The 24871-nt window shown below is 43.1% G+C and overlaps 1 protein-coding gene and 1 long non-coding RNA gene across 8 annotated transcripts in view; one reads left to right on the top strand and one right to left on the bottom strand.

The window, feature by feature from the left end:
- The window catches only part of LOC105196676 (potassium voltage-gated channel protein Shab), a 747097-nt gene that overhangs the window by 559810 nt on the left and 162416 nt on the right, over positions 1-24871 (top strand). The window contains exon 9 of one of the 7 annotated variants that reach the window (XR_005574686.1): positions 545-766. The exons of the other annotated variants lie outside the window; for them this stretch is intronic. The gene's annotated coding sequence lies outside the window, so the exon portion shown is untranslated. The remainder of the gene's footprint in view (positions 1-544; positions 767-24871) is intronic. 7 annotated transcript variants of the gene reach the window in all.
- Positions 9632-10174, bottom strand: LOC120357670. Its single transcript, XR_005574688.1, has 3 exons — positions 10135-10174; positions 9765-9876; positions 9632-9675 (listed from the first exon to the last, which is right to left on the bottom strand). It is a non-coding gene; the product is annotated as an uncharacterized LOC120357670 (long non-coding RNA).

Raw genomic sequence — 24871 nt, 5'->3', positions numbered from 1 at the left:
AGAGTCTCATAATGTTTTTGCAATAAATAAATAATAATTTTAATTACCTTCTTTTTCAATTTTTAGGATCTAATTGTAAGTAACAGATTATTAAATACACCTTATTGTTTACAAAAAAGTTCCAAGGATTTTTATTTATTCTTATTTAACAATACACATTGTTTCATTTGCATATGTGCGTGCGTGTGTATACAAATCAAATAAATCAAAAATAAGAATACAAAAAAGTATATAAATTTTGTTCTAAATATTATTTAAACTATTGCTATATTTGATCTTTCTAGCTGTACACTTGTTTGTTTTCACATTTTATTTCATTGATATCTTAATCATTGATCTCAGTGTTATTCTATATCTATTTCATATTTTAATCTTGATTTTTGCTTTTTTATCTTCATTTGAACGAGATTCTTTTCTTTTGTTTCTTTCCTTCTTCCTTTCCTCCCTATCTATATCTTCTGTGAAGATATGTCAATGATCTCTCCACAAAAACAATTCCTTTTAAGTAGTAATTAAAGGAGAAAGTGATAAAAACGTATTACAGTTTTTGACAGCTTGGATATTGATCGCTACAGTGCACGTAAACAAGTGGCAACAAGCAAACGTGCGCGTTGCCGTTAGGCGGTTTCATCGCGTGCCTAAGATCCCACATAAACAAATGAGTGCCGACCAGAGTTGCCATTGAGGCGCCGACACAGTATATCCAGTAGCGCAACTCCCTGTCTGCACCTTTGATCTTAGCGTGTACTGCACATACGCGAGCTAAGTAGGTAACCAATCATAGATCTGCTCTTTGGCGCTGCACTAAAATGTTGTATCTCGCTTTCACCAAACTTAAAATATATATCTATTTCATTTCAAGTACAACGGTTGTTCCCTTGTCATTCTTTTATTATTTCCCTCTCTTTTTCAAACGTATTATTTGCAAGTTAGTTGTTATATTTAAGACATAAATTAAATATAAGTAGTTAATCACGCAATATACTATACAAACAATAAAAAATATGTAAACAAAAAAAATATACATAAAAAAGGAAAAATATACAATTCAATAAATATTAATAAAAAAGAAAGTGTGTGTGTGTGTGTGTGTGTGTGTGTGTGTGTGTGTGTGCGCGCGCGCGCGTGTGCGAGTGCGTGTGCGTGTGCGTATGCGTGTGCGTGTGCGTGTCGTGTGTGTGTGTGTATGTGTGTATACATATATATATAGTTTCTGTAAAAAAATGTGTAAAATTTAAGAAAAATGTTGAGTGTAAATAAAAAGAAAACACTACCCTTAAAACTCAACTTGTGTAATTAAAAATATTACAAGAACTAGAACAACTTATAATTTTTTCAAAAGAATAAAACAAGGGTTAAGGCTGTAACGCTGGTGGTTTTCGTGCGGTTCGGGTAGGTGTCTGGATACGGTTGCGGATAAGCTCGCCGGATTGGTCGGGTTCGGTGTAATAATCGCACTCGGTATTCAGTTCATAAAAATACTAGATCTTTATTTGGATCTTTATGTGATATTTACATGTAGCCTCATAGCTGATTGCGTCTAACGCCTCGTGACAAGTGGACCCAGCCTTAGCGGGGGCGCGATTGGCTCGTGGTGGTCGCGGCGACCAATTGCCGCTGCGCGGTCGGAATCGCGAGCGGTGGTAACGATGAGCGCGCGGTGACGCGTGGGCTAACGAGCGCGCTAGGCGAGAGCCAAGACGGAAGTTCGAAACAAAAATCAATAACCGTGAGAGTACAGCTGAGTCGGTACAGTGTCAAAAGATAACTCTAACTTACACGGAGACATAATACGAGCTGGAGTACTAGAACTACGAAATTATAAGAATACAAAAGAATAACTCTAACTTAAACGGAGACATAATAAGAGCTGGAGTACTAGAACTACGAAATTATAAGAATACAAAAGAATAACTCTAACTTAAATTAAATCGCGTGGTTTGAAACGGACTCGGTGTCCGGGGAGATCGGGGAGCCGCGGAACGTGGGATCGGAGCGACGGTGACGATTCCGCGTCTCGCCCGAGCCGCCTCGTGCAAAACGAGGCGAAGTTCTCGCCAGGACGCGGATGCCCTGACGAGGCTTTAGGTTACACGAGACTCTTCCCTGAGGGAGAGGACGGATGGGATTGGCTAGGGATACCCAGCCTGCGGACTCGACGAGGATGCTCGTCGTGGGCGGTGATTCGCCGAGGATACTCGGCTACGGAGCACGGCGAGGATGCTCGCCGTGATTGGCTGTGTACGGTGTTCGGTATGACCGGATTAGCCGAGGATACTCGGCTACGGCGAGGATGCTCGCCGTGATTGGTTGTGTACGGTATGCGGTATGACAGGATTAGCCGAGGATACTCGGCTAGCCGGAACGACGAGGATGCTCGTCGAGGGGAGTCAGGATGAGGCGAGTATTCTCGTCCTCTTGGGAGTCGGAGTGCGGTCGAGGATGCTCGACCTGTCGGATTCGGCGGACCGGGAAGATCTCTCTCGGCGTTCCCACTGCCGGCTTATATATCCGAACGCACGGTTGGGCGGACCAATCCGTGCGTTCGGTCGGCTGGCCCGGAGTGGGAGCGTTGTCGAACGCCACGGGCGGCGCGCGTGCTGCCGCGTGATCGCGACGGCAGGTCAGCTCGGTGCGCGCACGTGGCGTTCTGCCGGTGTATTGCTCGGGTGGACGGAGCGGAGTGGCCGTGCGCGCGAGGTGGAGGGGCGTTTTGTTACATCACCCCCCCCCTTTGTGAGTGGCGAACTTTGGCCACTACGCCGGGAATTCCCGCACGTAGTGGCACTGGCCATCCCGACTAAACCGGAGCGTGAAACGGCGGTTGGCGAGGCGAACTTTGTACACTCGCGATACCGTGGCCGCGTAATACGGTACGTATACCGTTAAATCCTCCGTCACGCGCACGGGCATAGGCGGTCGGTCAGGGCGGTTGCCGGTTCTGCGGGTCGGCTGTGCCGGTGTCGGAGTCTCTCCGTCGTTGTTCGGTGCGGTTGCGGTGGTCGCGGTTCCCTGCGTCACGTTGTCGGGTGGGGCGCCGGCGGGGAACTTGGTGGTCGTATCCCTTGTCGGTGCTTCGGTGGCGTTGCCGCATGGCGCTGGGCCGCTGGTGCCCTTCGCTTCGGTGCTCCTAACCCTGGGCGGTAGTGCGGGATCGGCGATTTTCCGCGACGCCTTGGTGATGGCGTGGGCCTGTGGGTCGGCCGTCCTTGGTCGTACCGGTTGCCCTGGCTTGGCCGCGGGCAGTGGTGAAGGTTCGCAGGACGGGGTAGCTGGTGTCCTGCTCGCGGACTCCTCCTCCAGGTCTGACAACGGGTCGCCGAAGAGGGCGACCAACGTCTTCTTCCGTTGCTCTGCCGGTGCGGGTCGCCGTCTGGGTGGCGCGGGTTGCTGCGGGTTGCCTCGATGCTGGCTGCCGTTGCTCGGCAGGGACGGCTCGGCCATGAGTGCAGCCCATTTTTTCGCATTGGCTGCGGAGGATCGTTGGATCCGTACGCCAATGACCGGTGGTGGTCTCTTCGGGGCCGGCCGGGCCGTAAGACGCTTCGCCGGCTTTGCTTCCCGTATCAATCCTTGGGACGGTGCACGAATGGCCAGGACCGGTTTGGCACGGGATGGCTTAGCCGGTGCCGGTGAGTCGGTCGTGACGAGGGGCGAGTTGATGGACGTGGGCCGGTCTGCTGCCGTGGCGGTGTTCTGATCGGCGCTCGGTCCGGTCGGCCGCTGAGGGGGCGACGGGAACAGTCCTGGTGCGCTCGGTGTCGTCTCCATCATTCTCTTCCAGAGCCCGTCGAACTCGGCGTCGTTGCTCGGTACGTCTAGTAGTGCGTCCAGAATCGCTTCCATGGTGGATTCGGTCTTTCTGCAGGTTCCTGGTTGCGGTGGTCCCCCTTATATACCGGGCTGGATTGGGGGAGGTAGCTCCTTCCCTTCCGGTAGTCACGCCGTCCGGGCGTGATCGGCACGAGCCCCGCTGCTGGCCGGTTCGTCGTCTGTTCCCGCAGCATCATCGTCGGCGTCGTCTGCTCCGGATTTGTCGGTCCCGCCGTCGTCTGTCATGGCGTCCATCTCCGTGTCGTCTGCGGTCGCGTCGTCTGCTTCCGCGTCGTCTGCTTCCTCACGGTCCGTCTCTGCGTTGTCTGTCCCTCGGGTCTGTTCGTGCCGATGACCCGGCTTAAGGTCCTGCACATGTATGTGACGATGCCACTTACCGTGCTTGTCCCGCAGATCGACGACGACTGGCGAGTGGATCTTTCGGACCTCCAGCGGTCCGATGTACTTGGGGGCTAGTTTTGAGTTAAAGGCCTTGCCCTTGTTCGAGAGGGGGTGGTCCCTCTTCCAGACGATGTCTCCTATGGCGGGTTTCCATGCCCGTCTCCTCAAATTGTAATACCTCTCTTGACGGTTGAAGGCTCGGGCGAGGTTCGTTCGGACCACCTCGTATGCTTCCTGGAGTCGTCGCTGGTTGGTGGCTGGAGCGGCTGTCGGCGCGTGTCTTTCGTCTGGGTCTCGTGGTGGCGTCTCAAGTTCCCGCCCGCAGTTCAGATAGGCGGGCGTGTAGCCGGTGGCGTCGTGGACGGCGGTATTATATGCAAATTGCAGCGCCGGGATGTGCTGATCCCAGCGGCGGTGATCCCGGCCGACGAATTGTGCGATCATTGTTTTGACCGTCTTATTGGTCCGCTCGACGGGATTGCAGTGAGGAGCGTGTACTGGAGCCGTCCGGTGGCGGATGCCCAGGTCGCGCAGTCGTTCGCGCACGTGCCCTGCCATGAACTGCGTCCCGTTGTCGGAGATCAGGGTCTCGGGGCAACCGTGGCGGTAGACGACGCGGTCCGTAATGTTCTGGGCGATGGCGGTAGCGGATGCTCGTCGCAGCGGCACCAATTCCACCCACTTGGTGAAACGGTCTTGTAATACCAGTAGCCAAGCGGCTCCGTTGGTGGACCGCGGGAGAGGTCCTACTAGGTCGGTGGTGACCTGTTCCCAAGGCGCTTCCACGTGGGTTGCGTGCATTAGTCCGGCCGGTCGGACCTGGGCACTCTTGTGCGCCTGGCAATTGGCGCACGCCCGTACGTGACGCGCGATATCGGCGAACATCCCCGGCCAATAGTAACACTGCGCGGCTCGGGCAATGGTTTTAGCAATGCCGAGGTGCCCGGCGGCCGGGTTGTCGTGTATCCGTGCCAGTACGGCCCCTCGTTCGTCGCGAGGTATGCATCGCTTCCATTGTGTCTCGGCGGGTTCGTCCTTAAAGTTGGTCGAATGGAGTATGCGGCGATATAATCGACCGTTACGGATTTCATAGTCCGCGAAGTCCCTCGGCCGCGCCCGTACGCGGAGAATCTGGCGGCGGTACCACGGGCACGCGGGGTGCGCTTGGTTACTGTATACGGCCGGTAGCCTGGATAGCGCGTCGGCGACCCGGTTCAGCTTTCCCGCGCGGTACCGGACGTCGAACGTGTACTGCTGGAGCTCGAGCGCCCATCGGCCGAGTCGGCCGGTGGGAGAATCCAGGCGGCGCAGCCACTGGAGGGCCTGGTGGTCAGTGATGACCGTAAATTCATATCCCTCCAGGTAACCGCGCATATGCCGGATGCCCCACACCACGGCCAGGCACTCGAGCTCGGTGGCACTGTAGTTCTTCTCCGCGCCGTTGAGCGACCGGCTGGCGTATGCGATGACGCGCTCCCCCTCGTCAAAATGCTGCGAGAGGACGGCGCCAAGACCGTACGTGCTGGCGTCGGTCTGGAGGACGAACCGGCGCGAGAAATCGGGGCACGCGAGGGTGGGTGCGGAGGTTAGTGCGCGCTTGAGCTCGCGAAAAGCGGCCTCCTCGTCGGGTCCCCACGTCCATCGGGCGTTCTTTCGCGTGAGGCGGGTGAGTGGCGCGGCGGTCTCGGAAAAGCTAGGTGTGAAGCGGCGGTACCATGACGCGAGTCCCACGAACTGTCGGATTTGTCGTACGTTTGTCGGGGTTGGCCACTGTGCGACGGCGCGAACCTTGTCGGGGTCGGTGCGGATCCCCTGGCCGTCCACGATGTGGCCCAGGTATTTAAGTTCGTTGAGACAGAACTGGCACTTTTCCGGATTTAACCGGAGCTTAGCTTGGCGTAGTCGCCGAAAAACTTCCCGCAGGTGCCGCAGATGGTCGGAGAACGTTGCGCTGGTCACGATAATGTCGTCTAGATAGACGAACACGTGAGGTTCCAATTCGGGGCCCAGTATTCGGTCGAGCAAACGTTGGAACGTCGCCGGAGCCGAATGCAGTCCGAAAGGCATGACGGTGAACTGCATTAGGCCCCGGCCCGGAACGGTGAAGGCGGTGATTGGCCGGCTATCGGGCGTGAGCGGAATCTGCCAATAACCTTGCTGTAGGTCGAGCGTAGTGAGGTATCGGCCCCCGCGCAGCTTGTCTAGTGTGGCGGGGATTTGCGGTAGCGGGTACGCATCCCGCTCGGTGACTTCGTTTACCTTCCGAAAGTCAATACAAAAACGGTGTTTCCCGTCCTTTTTCCTCACTATAACCACCGGGGAGCTCCATGCGCTGGTTGATGGCTCGATAATACCGGCTTCTTCCATTTTGCGGACCTCCTCATCGATGATGCTTTGCATCGCCGGGTTGCGCGGTCGGTACCGTTGTTTGATCGGTACGTCTGTTTTCAGCCGGATCTGGTGGCTGGCCTGGTCGGTCGGTCCTCGTACCTCCTCGAACTTGGCCAACTCCATGGCCAGGAAGGCTTGGAGCTCCCGCTCCTCTTGTGCGGTTCGTTTTACCATGCCCGGGGTCACTGAGTACGCCGCGGGTGGCGTTTTTCGGAGCTGGAGAGGTGGCGGGGGTATAGCGATCTGTAGTCGGGCCCACAGGTCGGTTCCTATGAGCATCGGGCTGTCTAAGGACGGAAGGATCTGGAAGGTGTGTTCGAGTTGACGGCCGGCGATTCGGAGGCGGAGTTTGACGCGGCCTGGCGTGGTGGCAGTGGTGCCGTCGGCTAGGTGGATTGCCTCCTCCTGTTCCTGCGGCCATATCCGCATCTCCTTGGCGTACCCGGCGACCTGTCGGTTGATGATGGATACTTCGGCCCCGGTGTCCAGTAAAGCGGAAATCCGGTGTTGTCCCAGGCGGACCAGTACATGGGGTCGTGGTGTGTACTTTATGTGGACTCGGGCCGAGGAGTGGTTGCGTCCCCGGCCGTTGCGGCGTTTCCCGCCCGAGGATGACAGTCCTTCGTGAGAACGCCGTCCTTCCCGCACTGCGAGCAAAATTTGCGTGCGGGTCTCCTGCATTCGAAACGGCTGTGTCCGCGCTGTTTACAGCGCCAGCAGGCGGTTGCGCGGTCGTAGGGCGGGGTGTCGGCGGGTGTAGCGGTGTTGACTTTCTTCCTCTCGGCACGGATCTCATTCTCCCGGGCCCTGGAGATGTCTTCAAATTCGGCAGCTTGGTCGGCCAGGTCGGCGAGGTCCGTAGCGTCGCTCATGCGTACGTATAATTTGTACTCTGCCCGCAGGTTTTCGTACAGGCGGTCTACCTTTTCCGCCTGGGTAAAACCCCCGGCGCGCCGCATCATCGTAAGCAGGGCGGTCGCGTACTTGGCATAAGCCTCGTTGGGTTGTTGTCGGCGTTCTTGTATTTCGCGCATCAGCTTAGCTTGGTACCGTCGCGGTAGGTAATGCCGTCGTAGGGCACTGGTAAAGTCGGTCCATGTGTCCCAGGATTCTCGCTCATTCCGATACCATGCCAGAGCATCCCCTTTTAATAACTCTGGGAGTCCGGCCTTCATCTGGTTGTCGGTGTATTGGTATTCTTCCTGTAGTTCGGTTACGCGCTCTAAGAATGACAGAGGGTCGCGACCGTCGAAGTGGCAACCCCATTTGCGTATTTGATTCATAGTCTTACTATGCGAGTGGGACTCGCTTCCGGTGACCGGTGGGGACGGGCTCGCGGTTTCCGGCGCGGGTGCGCCAGCGGACTGGTTCGGATTGGTCATCGCGAGGAAGTGATGGGTTACGCGGTATCGTAACTCGTCAAGTGTACCGGTCGTCTCTATCTGATAAGTCTGAGCTAACAACTCGAGCTGGTCTCGCGGCAGCTGTTCGGTCCACTCGGCGAGAGGCATTTATTTCCGGGTGCGATTATCGGTTTTTAAAACGGTCCCTGTTCGGGCGCCATGTAACGCTGGTGGTTTTCGTGCGGTTCGGGTAGGTGTCTGGATACGGTTGCGGATAAGCTCGCCGGATTGGTCGGGTTCGGTGTAATAATCGCACTCGGTATTCAGTTCATAAAAATACTAGATCTTTATTTGGATCTTTATGTGATATTTACATGTAGCCTCATAGCTGATTGCGTCTAACGCCTCGTGACAAGTGGACCCAGCCTTAGCGGGGGCGCGATTGGCTCGTGGTGGTCGCGGCGACCAATTGCCGCTGCGCGGTCGGAATCGCGAGCGGTGGTAACGATGAGCGCGCGGTGACGCGTGGGCTAACGAGCGCGCTAGGCGAGAGCCAAGACGGAAGTTCGAAACAAAAATCAATAACCGTGAGAGTACAGCTGAGTCGGTACAGTGTCAAAAGATAACTCTAACTTACACGGAGACATAATACGAGCTGGAGTACTAGAACTACGAAATTATAAGAATACAAAAGAATAACTCTAACTTAAACGGAGACATAATAAGAGCTGGAGTACTAGAACTACGAAATTATAAGAATACAAAAGAATAACTCTAACTTAAATTAAATCGCGTGGTTTGAAACGGACTCGGTGTCCGGGGAGATCGGGGAGCCGCGGAACGTGGGATCGGAGCGACGGTGACGATTCCGCGTCTCGCCCGAGCCGCCTCGTGCAAAACGAGGCGAAGTTCTCGCCAGGACGCGGATGCCCTGACGAGGCTTTAGGTTACACGAGACTCTTCCCTGAGGGAGAGGACGGATGGGATTGGCTAGGGATACCCAGCCTGCGGACTCGACGAGGATGCTCGTCGTGGGCGGTGATTCGCCGAGGATACTCGGCTACGGAGCACGGCGAGGATGCTCGCCGTGATTGGCTGTGTACGGTGTTCGGTATGACCGGATTAGCCGAGGATACTCGGCTACGGCGAGGATGCTCGCCGTGATTGGTTGTGTACGGTATGCGGTATGACAGGATTAGCCGAGGATACTCGGCTAGCCGGAACGACGAGGATGCTCGTCGAGGGGAGTCAGGATGAGGCGAGTATTCTCGTCCTCTTGGGAGTCGGAGTGCGGTCGAGGATGCTCGACCTGTCGGATTCGGCGGACCGGGAAGATCTCTCTCGGCGTTCCCACTGCCGGCTTATATATCCGAACGCACGGTTGGGCGGACCAATCCGTGCGTTCGGTCGGCTGGCCCGGAGTGGGAGCGTTGTCGAACGCCACGGGCGGCGCGCGTGCTGCCGCGTGATCGCGACGGCAGGTCAGCTCGGTGCGCGCACGTGGCGTTCTGCCGGTGTATTGCTCGGGTGGACGGAGCGGAGTGGCCGTGCGCGCGAGGTGGAGGGGCGTTTTGTTACAAGGCTCTTATAATTAAAATAAAATAAAGAATAGTGAGCTCAAGAGCCACGCTTGATGTCGGGTGCAAATAAATAACGAAAGACTTCAATGTCAAGCAGGCAAACGTTTCGACCTTTAGTAACGGTCTTCTTCAGTGATAATACAAGTCTATAAAAAAACAATCGCACTAATTAAGAAATGAATTCGTCGGAATAAACAAATAAAAATCGAAAAATTAAAACTAAAAACAAAGTTACCAAAAAGATAGAGATTACATCTTATTATAGCGTCTTAGCATAATGATATTGTGAACAACCTCACAGAGCGTGTGCCGAGACAAGAGTTTTGTGAAACAACATCGATTGGTTGCTAACAAATGAATAAATAAATAAATAAGACAATGATGTTAAAATGATGACTATAAAGCTTGTGGCATACAACAGTGAAAATAAATAGTTAAAAAAGAAGAAGTATAAGCGGAATATAAGTAAAAAGATTCTAATAAATAAATAAGAAAGCTGTACAAGTCATTAGATATAAAACTGTAAAAAATCATTCTAAAAGTAATGTAAATTCAAAAAAGGAAAAGAGGAGATAAGTTCGAAGCGAAAATCAAATACAGATTACCTCTAAGTACCAAAACTCGTGTCACAGCCTTGAGATCGGATGTTACATCTCGGTGAGAATAGATACAAATAATATAGACCGAAACGAGATAGCCTCGGTGGCCCGAACGAAAGGAATAGAAGGAGAAGGGGTGATGAACCTAAGAAGGGGGAATACGCTCGAGGATAGGAAGATACGCATCCGAGAGAAGTTCGGTATCGCTTTGTTTATTGAGTCCGTGCATTTGATTTTTGATGTGTAGCATCTCGGATATAGATCTTTTGACATAAGATGGCTCCTTGTCTAAAATTTTTACGTTCTCCCAATCAAATTCGTGATTTTCTCCGATACGATGTAACGAAATAACTGAAGGAGAACTAGCCTTCCTAATGTCTGCTTTATGTTCGCTAACTCTTGTTTTTAATTGACGTTTCGTCTGTCCCACGTAAGAAGAATCACAGTCCTTACAATTAATTTTGTAGACCACGTCATTACAAGAAAGACGCTCTGTATGATCTGTATGATCTGTCGTTATAAATTTATTAAGTTTAGAAGGGATTGTGAACGCAACACTGCAGTCAAACTTACATGCGAAAGACGAAAATTTCTCTGATACCGACTCAATGTAAGGGATCGTAAAAAATCTTCTAACACGTTTATCCTCAACGTAGGTGTCATCTTTATAAAAAAGGTGTTTAAGTCTGGAATTTATCATGGAGAAGATAAAATTTAAAGGATAGTTATTTTCCAATAAAATGTTAACTAAATTTATGAAGTTCTTACAATGAAATTGAGGATGTGATAATAACAGTAACTTGTCAACCAAACCAAAAATAACACCCTTTTTATGACACAGGGGATGGTATGAGAAAAAATTAAAGTATCTTCCTGAGAAAGTTGGTTTGCGGTATTGATCGAAAATAATCCTATTATTCACATTTATAAGCATAACATCAAGAAAACTGATTTTTCCCTCGATCTCTCTCTCCATAGTAAATTGTAAACGATCATGCATGGAATTAAACGTGTCAAGAATGCCCGATAGCGAATTAGCCGGGGCTGCTAATATAATGTCATCTACATATCTGCAGTAAAAAGGTAGATGAAAAGAAAGGAGTTTTAACGCCTTACACTCCAAATCCTGCATGACCAGATCCGCTAAAATAGGAGACAGCGGTGATCGTTCACCAACGTTCCAAAAAACTTAGCGGTGGAAAGCGTCACGACCAGATGGGATCTGATTTCAAAAAATACTACTGTTTCGGTCAATGAATTTCTTAAAGCTCTAAATTTAATAATAGATTCCACATATTTTAAATTTAATAATACTTGCTATAAACAGATCTTCGGTCTGCCGATGGGATCACCGCTGTCTCCTATTTTAGCGGACCTGGTCATGCAGGATTTGGAGTGTAAGGCGTTAAAACTCCTTTCTTTTCATCTACCTTTTTACTGCAGATATGTAGATGACATTATATTAGCAGCCCCGGCTAATTCGCTATCGAGCATTCTTGACACGTTTAATTCCATGCATGACCGTTTACAATTTACTATGGAGAGAGAGATCGAGGGAAAAATCAGTTTTCTTGATGTTATGCTTATAAATGTGAATAATAGGATTATTTTCGATCAATACCGCAAACCAACTTTCTCAGGAAGATACTTAAATTTTTTCTCACACCATCCCCTGTGTCATAAAAAGGGTGTTATTTTTGGTTTGGTTGACAAGTTACTGTTATTATCACATCCTCAATTTCATTGTAAGAACTTCATAAATTTAGTTAACATTTTATTGGAAAATAACTATCCTTTAAATTTTATCTTCTCCATGATAAATTCCAGACTTAAACACCTTTTTTATAAAGATGACACCTACGTTGAGGATAAACGTGTTAGAAGATTTTTTACGATCCCTTACATTGAGTCGGTATCAGAGAAATTTTCGTCTTTCGCATGTAAGTTTGACTGCAGTGTTGCGTTCACAATCCCTTCTAAACTTAATAAATTTATAACGACAGATCATACAGATCATACAGAGCGTCTTTCTTGTAATGACGTGGTCTACAAAATTAATTGTAAGGACTGTGATTCTTCTTACATGGGACAGACGAAACGTCAATTATAAACAAGAGTTAGCGAACATAAAGCAGACATTAGGAAGGCCAGTTCTCCTTCAGTTATTTCGTTACATCGCATCGGAGAAAATCACGAATTTGATTGGGAGAACGTAAAAATTTTAGACAAGGAGCCATCTTATGTCAAAAGATCTATATCCGAGATGCTACACATCAAAAATCAAATGCACGGACTCAATAAACAGAGCGATACCGAACTTCTCTCGGATGCGTATCTTCCTATTCTCGAGCGTATTCCCCCTTCTTAGGTTCATCACCCCTTCTCCTTCTATTCCTTTCGTTCGGGCTACCAAGGCTATCTTGTTTCGGTCTATATTATTTGTATCTATTCTCACCGAGATGTAACATCCCATCTCAAGGCTGTGACACGAGTTTTGGTACTTAGAGGTAATCTGTATTTGATTTTCGCTTTGACTTATCTCCTCTTTTCCTTTTTTGAATTTACATTACTTTTAGAATGATTTTTTACAATTTTATATCTAATGATTTGTACAGCTTTCTTATTTATTTATTAGAATCTTTTTACTTATATTCCGCTTATACTTCTTCTTTTTTAACTATTTATTTTCACTGTTGTATGCCACGAACTTTATAGTCATCATTTTAACATCATTGTCTTATTTATTTATTTATTCATTTGTTAGCAACCAATCGATGTTGTTTCACAAAACTCTTGTCTCGGCACACGCTCTGTGTTCACAATATCATTATGCTAAGACGCTATAATAAGATGTAATCTCTATCTTTTTGGTAACTTTGTTTTTAGTTTTAATTTTTCGATTTTTATTTGTTTATTCCGACGAATTCATTTCTTAATTAGTGCGATTGTTTTTTTGTAGACTTGTATTATCACTGAAGAAGACCGTTATTAAAGGTCGAAACGTTTGCCTGCTTGACATTGAAGTCTTTCGTTATTTATTTGCACCCGACATCCTGCGTGGCTCTTGAGTTCACTATTCTTTATTTTATTATAATTTTTTGTTTTATCATTATAAACTAAGTCTAAACGTTTAATCACCAGGAATATTCATTATAATAAAGATAAAGCAATAACTTATAATTTAAATTCAGTTTTGTGAAAGCGAAATACTTCTAAGACTCAGTTTGTGTAATTAAAAATATTACAAATATTATAACAAATTATATTTATTTTTTTATCATTATAAACTAGGTCTAAATGTTTAATTACTAGAAATATTCATTATAATAAAGATAAAGCAGTAACAGTAATGATTTAGATTCAGTTTTATGAAAGCAAAATTGCTCGAAAAAATATTTTGTCCGTAAGGACATTGCTCGAAATAGTGTAAAATATTTTGTCCGTAGGAACATCGCTCGAAAGAGTGTGCAAAATGTTATGTCCGTAAGAACATCACTCGAAAAAGTTCATGTGCAAAATATTTTGTCCGTAAGGACATTGTTCAAAAAGAACGAGCGTGTAAAAAACATAAAGTTACACACACACACACACACACACACACACGCACACGCACGCACACACACACACAGAGAAAAATGTAAAAAATTTATTTTGAAAGTAATATTTAATCAGTTATATTATTTTGCAATGTTAACTAATTCCATTTTTTATGTGACTGGTTAATATTGTAAAACAATGTAGCTGATTAAATATTACTTTCAATTCTTATTACTTTTAAGTATAGATAAGAATTTTTTACATTATTTTCCTGACGGAAAAGACCACCACCTTCTCGCGGTTTCCGTTGAGGAACACTATGTACGTTTGTGTAAATAAATATTTATGTAAAATAAAGTAAATGTAAAAAATAGGTTATCGAAAAAAAATAATTTCGGCAATAGTTGTATTTATTTCATATAAAAAAATAAGCATAATTTTTTGTTACGTGATACATTTTAAATAAAAAACGCGCATGGTGGTCAAGAGAGGACTTAAATATTAACACATTTTTTAATTACTATATTAAAGTACTGAATATAGTAATCGCCAGAGTTCGACTAAAGAATCTCAAGATTCGAAATCATGTTGCAGCAACAGTAACAGCTGTATGTGACTTCAGATCTGGAGTTATCGAATTGGCAATGAGACGCGTGACATTTCCCGATAGGACAACATGTATTAAATTATATGACCAAATATTGTAAGCAGCAATTGTGTAGGTACATTTAGAAAAATAAATGTAAAAGTATTGACCTTTTATTAAATGTTGATAATTGTTCCATTAATTTTGAAATAGTATTTTGGTAAAAATATAACGATATGCGATAGGCGAATCTTAATGATATAAAATTAAATTTGGAAAGAAATTGTTCAATAATTAGGAAAAATACTTTTAGCTGTGCTATACGTAAAACATTTATAAAAAAATTAATTCAAGTAAATGTTAACAAAAATGCACAATTAAATTTTTAAATTATGATGTAGAAATAGTGCTGTATGAAATATTACACATTCAGCATGGTAACATTTTAAATAAAAAGTCAAACAATTTTTTTAATTATTTCAGTACCGTTTGGTTTTTTATTTAAAGTGTCATCATGCTGAATATGTGTAATATATTTCATGCTGCAATATTTCTACATTGTAATTTAGAAATAATTAAGCATTTTCTGTAAACATGTATATGGATTAATTATATTTATAAATGTTTCATGCTCAATACAGCTATATTTTTTTTCAATTTCTTTTTTATTTTATTAATATACCATTAAGATAAAAAAATCGATATATCGTCATGTATTTTTTCTATATGTATAAGTAGGAAACGTATATATATTAATACATAGCGCGCTCGCGTCGTAACGCGGCTCCGCGATACGAAAATCTCAAATCGTATAGTTGAAAGCAAAGCTGCGCCTGTAACAAGAAAGAAAAAGAACGCTCGAGACAGAAGAGGATAGGTCGAGAAGGAGATAGACCGCTTGAGAAAGAAGGAGACAGTAGAGCTCCCCATTCGTCGTCTTGGCTTGGCGTACGCCGATAAGTGAGGCTAAAGTGTCAGCCGGTGCAAGTGGGTCTGTTCCCTCTGGCTGTCGGTGTGGCTGCAAATCGGCGCCTCAATGGCTACCTAGCGGTGGTGTCGGCAGTGCCATTCAATCTCAATTATTGTAACCCAAGACACTGAAAAACATCTCTTTCAAATAAACGCGATTATTTCGGTGGGATTCATGGAATCTTCAAGACTGTGCCCTGTGCGGGCATAGTACAGAGACGCCTTACGCGGTAACTGACCCCGGGATCGAATATTTTCTATGCGAATTGATTCCTATTGATATTCCGGCAAGGCCGGACCGGACCATCTTGTGATCCAAGGCTTTGGTCAGCTACGCGTCTACGCAGACTTGGCTGAAACTATCATCTGTAGCTACACAGACAGACATGAATTTGCCGAAGAAGAAGAAGAAGAAAGAGAAGGAGAACAAACTCCCACGTTCTCCGCGGCCACAAACGACCAGGCAAAATACGAGTTCCAGCCGGAGTAGTAGACAGCGAAGTTTTCTTTGCCCGGCACCTTTGGAGTGACAGCTAAACGATCCATCTCGACTCACTTCCGGTCTACTTGGCGACCAAACCTGCCTACATAACATTTTAAATATCACACTTGCTTTATTTTAATTACTCCAAAATATTATACACACAAATTATACACATATACTTACACGGTGTTATGTTTATGAGATACACATAAAAATTTAAATATACTTATCGAATACATTGTAAGTTACTATATATTTTGCTGGGATTAAATTACATAAAAGAAACCGACTTCTCATCATTTACGCAGGAATCAATCTGTTATATTTTTTTAAAGAATATAATTATATATTTATTGGGTACGATTGTGTGATACAGCTCGCGGAATATTCGGAGTAATTACAGGTTTCTCGTACGATGGTCGACGACTATCTGTGAATCCGACTATCTTGATCCTTTGTCCCTGCTCCCTACTCGCGCTCCGGCTTGCTCCGGCGCACCTTACACGCCTTCGACGCGTGACTTATACGCGCGACTCGGGTGCCTTTTATTCTCAAGTTTATACTTCTATTTTGCAATGCAAATATGTAACATCTCTTCTCCCCGTACTTAAAAAGAAGCAAAGAGAAGGGACATACAAAACAATAATCATACGCAACATTTTCTTAATATTTAAACCGCTCCGGTGGTTTACGCTTCCGCACTGGTCGCTCTTGACTCGCTGCAGTTGCTGTTCCTTCAGGGTGCACAGTCTCATCCGGCACCTGTATTGTTTCCTTGGAGTTGCGCTGTATCTCTTGTACAGGTCGCTCTGCGGCCATGTTCATTGGTCTCTCTCTCTCTCTCTCTCTCTCTCTCTCTCTCTCTCTCTCTGGTACCACCGTTTCGCATATTCGCTTTTTCCTTCGCGTTTTCAGTACTAGATCTTGTGCTCACGACCGGACTGTAATAATCTAAAACCGGTGCCTGAGTTTCCTCAGCGAGGTCTCGTCCTATCGCACGCATTTGATTGACGTGGCGCTTCCAAATTGTTCCGTCTTGTAATTTTATCTTATAATGTATCTTATAATTTTTCCTAATTTTTCTATTACAAATCCGAAACGCCATTGAATGTTTTTATCTAGGTACTCTCGAACCGCCACGCTTTCTCCTATCTTGAATTGTTTAACATTTACTAATTTCATTTCCTGACATTTTGTTTCTATTTCCGCCTTTGGGAAAATTAGGTTTAATCTACTATTTAACCGTTTCTGCCGAACATTAACTCGGCCGGCGATTTTTTTAATTCCGAGTGTGCTGACAATCGGTAATGAAATAAAAGTTTTTGCACATTTACCTTTACATCCTTTTCTGTTGTGCTTAATTTCCGTAAGCCTTGTTTTAACGTCTGTACGAAACGTTCCGCTAATCCGTTCGTAGCTGGATTATACGGCGCTGTACATTTGTGAACTATTCTATTCTGATTTAGAAAAAGTTTGAATTCTTTTGATATAAACGTTCGACCGTTATCTGATACTAAAACTTGCGGTAATCCGAAGGTAGTAAATATTTCCAGACATTTTTCAATAGTCTTTTCCGCGTTGATACTTTTCATCAAATGTACTTCCGGCCATGGAGTAAAACCGTCTACAAGAATCAGAAAATTATGACCCATAAAGGGTCCCGCAAAATCTATGTACACACGTTGGTAAGGTTCCGTTGCCGGCTCCCAACGGTGCTTAATTTTAATATTTGGATTATTACTAAAAGTATTGCATGCTTTGCAATTTTTAACTAATGCTTCAATGTCTTTATCGATCCCAGGCCACCAGCAAAAATTTCTGCTTAAATTTTTCATTTTAACGCAGCCAAAATGACCTGCGTGCAATTCTTTCAATATTCTATTTCTAAATAATTCAGGGATTACAACTCTCTCCTTTCTCAAAATGATTCCACTCTGTAACGCTAACTCGTTATCCTGGTATCCTAATGGTACAAGACTTTTCCCTTTTTCTAAAGCTTCTAATAATTTTAATAGTGTTTTATCTCTCTTTGTTTCGGTTCGTATTTCTTTTGCTGTTACGGGCAAGGTTTCTACATTCTTGATCTGAAATATGTCAATAGGATCATACCCCCCAAAACGTTTCTTCGTCACGGGTAAACGTGAGAAACCGTCCGCGTTACCGTGATCCTTTGATTTTCTATATTTTATTTTAAAATTAAATGCTTGCAAAAATACCGCGTAATGTTGCATACGCATCGCGCTGTATGCTGGCAATTCCTTCTGCGGATTAAAAATTTGTGCTAGTGGCTTGTGATCAGTAATTAAAGTGAAATGATTTCCATATAGGAATTGGTGAAATTTTTTTACTCCGAAGATAATAGCATACGCCTCTTTATTTATTTGCGCGTACTTCTTTTGCGTATCAGTGAGTGAGTTTGACGCACATTGGATGATTCGTTCGGTTCCATCCGGGTATATGTGTGACAACACTGCACTCACTCCGTACGGGCTGGCGTCGGTGGCTAATATTAAAGGCAACTTTGAATTGAACGGTACTAATATTTTACTACTTTCAAATTCTATCTTTGCTTTAATGAACGATGCTTCACACTTTTTAGACCATTTAAATGCAACATTCTTTTTTAACAAATTGTTAAATGGACGTAAGAGATTACTTAAATTTTTAATAAAACGACCGTAATAATTTATTAATCCAATAAACGCTCTCAATTCTATGATATTGGTTGGTCTAGGCATTTTGCGTATTGCTTCAATTTTTTTGTTTTTCCTTAGAAATCCCGTGTTTTTCAATTTCATATTCACAGTATGTAATACTTTCTTTTAAAAATTCACAATTATCTTTATTTATGTGTACGTTATATTTCGATAACTGTTCGAATATTAACCGTAGTCGTTCCATATGTTCTTTTAGATTTCTTCCCGAAATTCTTATATCATCTAAAAATACGGCTGTTTCTGGAATGCAATTTAATATACTTTCTATTGTGCGTTGCCAGATAGCCGGTGCCGATGCTACCCCGTACATCAAGCGATTACATTTATATAAGCCCTTGTGTATGTTCAAAGTCAACACTTCTCTGTCCTGCTCTGCTATCGGTAGTTGTAGGTATGCTTGTTTCAAATCTATTTTAGAGAAAATTATCCCGCCGGACATAGACGCAAAGAGTTCTTCCACAGTGGGTAAAGGATGTTTGTCCACGATTAATAAAGGGTTCACCGTGACGCTAAAATCCCAACATATTTGAATTTGCCCATTCTTTTTTAACACCGGAACAATAGGCGTCGCCCATCTTGACGATTCGACCTTTTCCGAAATCTTTGCTTCGACCAATTTTTCTAACTCGGCTTCTACTTTTTCTTTTAATTTAAATGGGACTGCGCGACTTTTCAAAAATACCGGCTTCGCATTTTCTTTTAATTTTAAATGTGCTTCTACTTGTTGCATGGACAAAAATTCTTTGCTCACAATATTTAAATATTTCTTAAATGAGGATTCTAATTGGTTTTCACCGCTAACTTCGAGCGCTTTAATATTTTCTATATCCTTTAAACTTGCTTTAACATTTTTCAAAAGTTTTAATTGATTAATCCATTCGCGTTCTAATAACAGATTTTGATCATAACGAACTACATACGTATTCAATTCGCGCATACCATCAACATCACGGACCTTGACTTTCACATAACCTAACGGCACAAACTGTTCCTTATAATACGATCGCAGTTTCAATTCTGTTTTGAAAATTTTCGTACGCGAAAGCACGCGTCTTAACCATTTCTCGCTTACCAGTGTTACTGCTGCGCCGCAATCGACTTCGAATTCGACCTTCTTGTTTTCCAGACAGAGAGAGACCGTGTATTTATCTCGCATGTGTATATGCTCCGTTCCGTCTAACTTATAGACTTCTTCTAACAATTGCGTCTGATTTTTCTTTTTACAAACTTTCTGCAAATGTTCTCGACCGCTGCACTCATTGCATTTAACGTACCGAGGTAGAGTACAATCCGATGCCAGATGATTTTGTCCACACCTGTAACAAATAATATTGTTTGTCTTACAATTACGCGATGATTGAATCTTTGCTTTATTATTTCCATTGAACGTGTTCTTTTTTTCAGTTTTGTACGCTTTCCATTGGTTCTTTGGTTTGGCCTCCTTCTTCGTTATTTTCTTAACTGACTTCGCGCCCGTTCCGACATAATCCACTACCGCCGTAGTCACCGCCTTTAACTCGCTCACGCCCTTCTTCGCCAACTCCATTCCGCTGGCCGTCTTCAGGACTGATTCCATGGTCAAATTCGCCGTTTCCAATAATCGTCCTTGGATCCGTTGATTACGCAATCCAAAAACGAATTGATTACGCAGTTCTGTCTTCAAATATTCTCCGAATTTACAGTACAATGACAGTTTTTGTAATGCTGCCATATATTCCTGGACATTTTCCTCAGGCCGTTGTGTCCGTTTGCGGAAGACAAAAATTTCCGCGATTTCCAAAGGTTCTGGGGCATAAAATTCTTTAAGTTTATTGACCAATGCTACAAACGGTAATTGATAAGGGTTCTCCGAATCTAGTCGATCACACAGAATCCCGAACGCTTCCACATCAATGTAATGTAGCAAATAAGCGGATTTTTCTTGCCCCTCTTGTATTTGAAAAACTTTAAATGCTCTTTCCAACCGTTGCAACCATCTTTGAAAAGTCTGCTGCTTCGGGTCAAAGAAATCCACATTCATGACGTTGTATCCTGGAGCATGACTCATCGGAATATTACTGCTTCCGCTCGCCGTTGACCCTGCGGACACACTTCCGATTCTATCGCTAGGCATTATCGACTAATTCAATTTTTTTTTATTTTGTACCACGATATCTCACGCACTGAGCAAAGTACTTATACACCCACACACACCAGCGCGTATTCACTCGTATGCTCACCGAGTATTTCTTTCACGGGTGTTCTGTGTCGCGTTGTCTCCGCGCACCGCCACAGAGTTCCAACACGCACACACCACGTGCATATTCGCTCGACTGCATACTGCGTTTCGAAAGTTTAATCCTCGTCGCCAACTGTTATATTTTCTTAAAGAATATAATTATATATTTATTGGGTACGATAGTGTGATACAGCTTGCGGAATATTCGGAGTAATTACAGGTTTCTCGTACGATGGTCGACGACTATCTGTGAATCCTCGATCCTTTATCCCTGCTCCCTACTCGCGCTCCGGCTTGCTCCGGCGCACCTTACACGCCTTCGACGCGTAACTTATACACGCGACTCGCGTGCCTCTTATTCTCAAGTTTATACTTCTATTTCGCAATGCAAATATGTAACACAATCCTTACCAATAATCCCACATAGTTAATAATAATACAGACAAGGGTTAATCATAAGTAGCTGGCTGATGTTCTAATTTGTAAATGTCTGAAGTGTACTTTTCGTGAGAGACATTGAAGTCTCATGTGATTGGTTATTAAGATAAACACTAATGTAAACAGAAGAGTGCTGATGTGTGAAATAATTAAGATCACTGATCTGTTCGCGTTGATAATAGCGTAAGCCAATAAATATAAACAATGAATACACGGAATATCGCATATAAGAAAATAATAAACATTTATGTAATGGCAATCTCTGTCAAGCTAGCAGGACCATGAGCAAAATTGAACGTTACATATAGAATTATTTAGTGCTCATTTTGTGATAATTTGTGCCACGAAAAATAATATTGTACTATATGCCATTTAGAAAAAATTTATTGTTGTGATAAACACATTTATTATTATACAGGGTGATTCAGGTTGCTCGGGAGATTTTGCACGTACGTATTCCTCGTGAAAAATTGAGTCAAAAATGTTAATAGCAAAATGTTGAGGGGTCAATGGTTTTTAAACGGTGAGTGTTTGAAAGTATCCAACCACAGGGTGTGATGTTGGCGTCATTAAGGGTGGCGCAACCAAGCGGCGGGCCGGGCGTTTTGACGAGCACCGTTAAACGACACGGTGCCAAACTTCAAGTATTGTAAAGGTTCCATAAAATCTCTATTAACATCTTGCGTTCAATTTAATTGATAAGAAGTAATGTCAATTGCAAACTCGTTAAAACATCAATTATCTGAATGAAAAAAAATGTGTGTTTTTAAAATACATTTTATGTGTAAACAAATAAATTGATAAATAAAATCAATATTAATTATGTTATTTAATCAAATAATATTAAAAGCTTTCCAAACATTTCCAAAACTTTTTTCTCAAAAGTTTTATCAAAAACAATATTGAAAAAAATTTTTATTTGAAATTCGCATATAATACACTCGACAGCAAAATTAAAGAATCATCTATTCCGACTCCAAAAAATAGGCGTAATTCAAGAAAGTATAACTTTGTCATAAATGATTGTAAAAAAATGTTAAAGAAAGCATTTTGGAGCAGGAAATCTTTAATTTTAAGATTGATAAGTCATTAAACGATTTACAGATTGTTTACGAAGTTACGCAGATTTAAATGGGGATGGGTCAAATCTCTAAATTTTTTACAAATTTTGCAAAGCTCTACAACATGAAATAAAAATTGTACGCAAATGTGATTTACAGTAATCGAAAGCGTGAATCTTTACCTTCAATTTGCTTACTTGTTGAGCGTTGTACAATTTTTTTCACTAAGTTATGCAACACTGAAGTAAAAATGGCCTTTTTTGCATCAATGTTGAATAATTCAGTGAATAAAAATCGTAAAATTTTTGGGGAATTTTTATTTCACGCCGTGGAGCTTTGCAAATTTCGTAAAAAGAATCCGACAAATATCAAAATCTTGTGAAAATTTTGCCAAGTTGCACAGCGTGAAATAAAAATCCCAAACAAATACAGTTTACAGCATTTGAAAGCATGAATTTTTACTTTTAATTTGCGTATTTGTTGACTGAATTTGTAAAAAATTTAGAGATTTGACCTATCCCCATTTGAATCCGCGTAACTTCGTAAACAATCTGTAAATCGCTTAATGATGCGATTATCAATCTCAAAATTAGAGATTTCAAGCTCCAAAATGCTTTCTTTAACATTTTTTTACGATCATTTTTGACAAAGTTACACTCTCTTGAATTACGCCTATTTTTCGGAGTCGGAATAGATGATTTAATTTTGCTGTCAAATGTATTATATGCAAATTTTAAATGTAAATTTTTTCCAATATTGTTTTTGATAAAACTTTTGACAAAGAAGTTTTGGAATTGTTTGGAAAGCTTTTAATATTATTTGATCAGATAACATAATTAATATTGATTTTATTTATCAATTTATTTGTTTACACATAAAATATATTTAAAAAATAGACACTTTTTTTATTCAGATAATTGATGTTTTAACGAGTTTGCAATTGACATTACTTCTTGTCAATTAAACTGAACGCAAGATATTAATAGAGATTTCATGGAACCTTTACAATACTTAAAGTTTGGCACCGTGCCGTTTAACCCTTATGTGCACACCCGGGTACCCGGGTACCCATCGGCGCACATTCTTGAAAATTGTTTATGTTCCAATAAAAATTTTTTTAAATCCACCTCGATCGTCGCGTTTTGGTTATTTTTCTATCAAAATATGTTTTCAGATTTTATTTTTTTTATTAGGAATAAAGAAAATTATTGGTTTAATTTAAACAACTTAACAGGAATTTTCGGGGTACCCCGGTACCCATGCATAGAATTGTATGATTTCTGTATAATTTCTTATTCAATCGTACAATTTTCATTTAGTATCATGACAGTGATGTTAAATAAATGATTTTGAAACGAAATATTTAAATTTTTATTGACTTATTCACTTATTCATCGCATTCTCTACATTGAGTCATCGTTTCCGCATGCTCATCACATACGGGTTTGCCACAAACTACACAAAATTTTCTAGTTTTCCTACGTTTTTTATTAATTGTTTCTGGCAAATATGACAGGAATCAGTTACGACTTTTCTACCGGTGTGATCTAACCGCGGCTGAGATCCAGAAAAAAGCTCGACCGCGGAAGCAGAAGAAATTTGTTTGTTAAGAATGCTCTCAACTGCCAACTTTGTAGAATAATTTCTCATTATTTGCACATTTTGAGAGCGATCTTCAATTGTCGGCACAGCGAGCTCTTTAATTAGTTGTTTTAAAAATATTCTACGTTGATTGGTCTTTTTCTTTATCATTTTATTATTTTCATAATAAATGAGGTACGCAGCAGGCAATACCGACAATGTTGTAGAAAAAAGCTAATGGCCATCTATTTGTGCGCCGATGAGTGATATATCTGCATAATATCTGGTCCATAGTGTCTACTCCTGCTTTATATCTATTATAATATAAAATCATTTCTGGTTTTTTCTTCGCATCATCGGACACTACCATATTCGAATGCATAGTGGAGAGTAATATCACAGTTTTATTCTTTTTTGGCACGTAAGAACATAACACTGTTTTCTCATGAAATCCAAACAACGTCGATAATTCCTCTCTGGTTTTGGAGGGTGCCATTGCTTTAGGTATATAAGGTTTGTTTTTCTTCAAAGTGCCAACGATTGTTAGATTCCATGAAAGCAAATGCTTAGCGAGCGGCAATGATGTAAAGAAATTGTCCATGCAAATGTTTCTACCGGATCCTCTGTACAAAACTGCGAGCTCTTTCACAACTCTTTCACTCTGGTTTACCTCACGTACATTTCCCGTTTTGCCAGTATAAATCAAGCCCTTCAGCAGATAAGAGTTTTTCGCGTCACATATCCACCAAACTTTTATTCCATATTTAGCTGGTTTTGATGAGATGTATTGTGTGAACTTAGTTCTACCTCGAAAAGGAAAAAGTTGCTCGTCAATTGTTAAATTTTCTGTAGGCCTGTATAGTCGTGAGCTAAAAGGTTGCAACACATTTTCTTCAATTGTTTTTGAAATGTAGACTTGCTCATCAAACGGCGAACGTCATTGGTTCTTACCTGTGGATCCAACCAATTAAGCATCAAACCATCTACCATCAAAGAAAATGTGTTGCAACCTTTTAGCTCACGACTATACATCGTACCTTTTATTGCAAAAAATATCACATGAGCCAGGATACGAACCTGGGACCTCCCGAATCTCCGGTACAGGTGTCTTAGCCAACTTGACCATGGCTGAGGTAATATTTTTTGCAATAA

This window comes from Solenopsis invicta, chromosome 4 (genome assembly GCF_016802725.1).
Source record: "Solenopsis invicta isolate M01_SB chromosome 4, UNIL_Sinv_3.0, whole genome shotgun sequence".
In the NCBI taxonomy this organism is placed as follows: Eukaryota; Metazoa; Arthropoda; class Insecta; order Hymenoptera; family Formicidae; genus Solenopsis; species Solenopsis invicta.
Note: the sequence above shows the minus strand (reverse complement) of the source record. Positions and strands in the feature narration are given on the sequence as shown.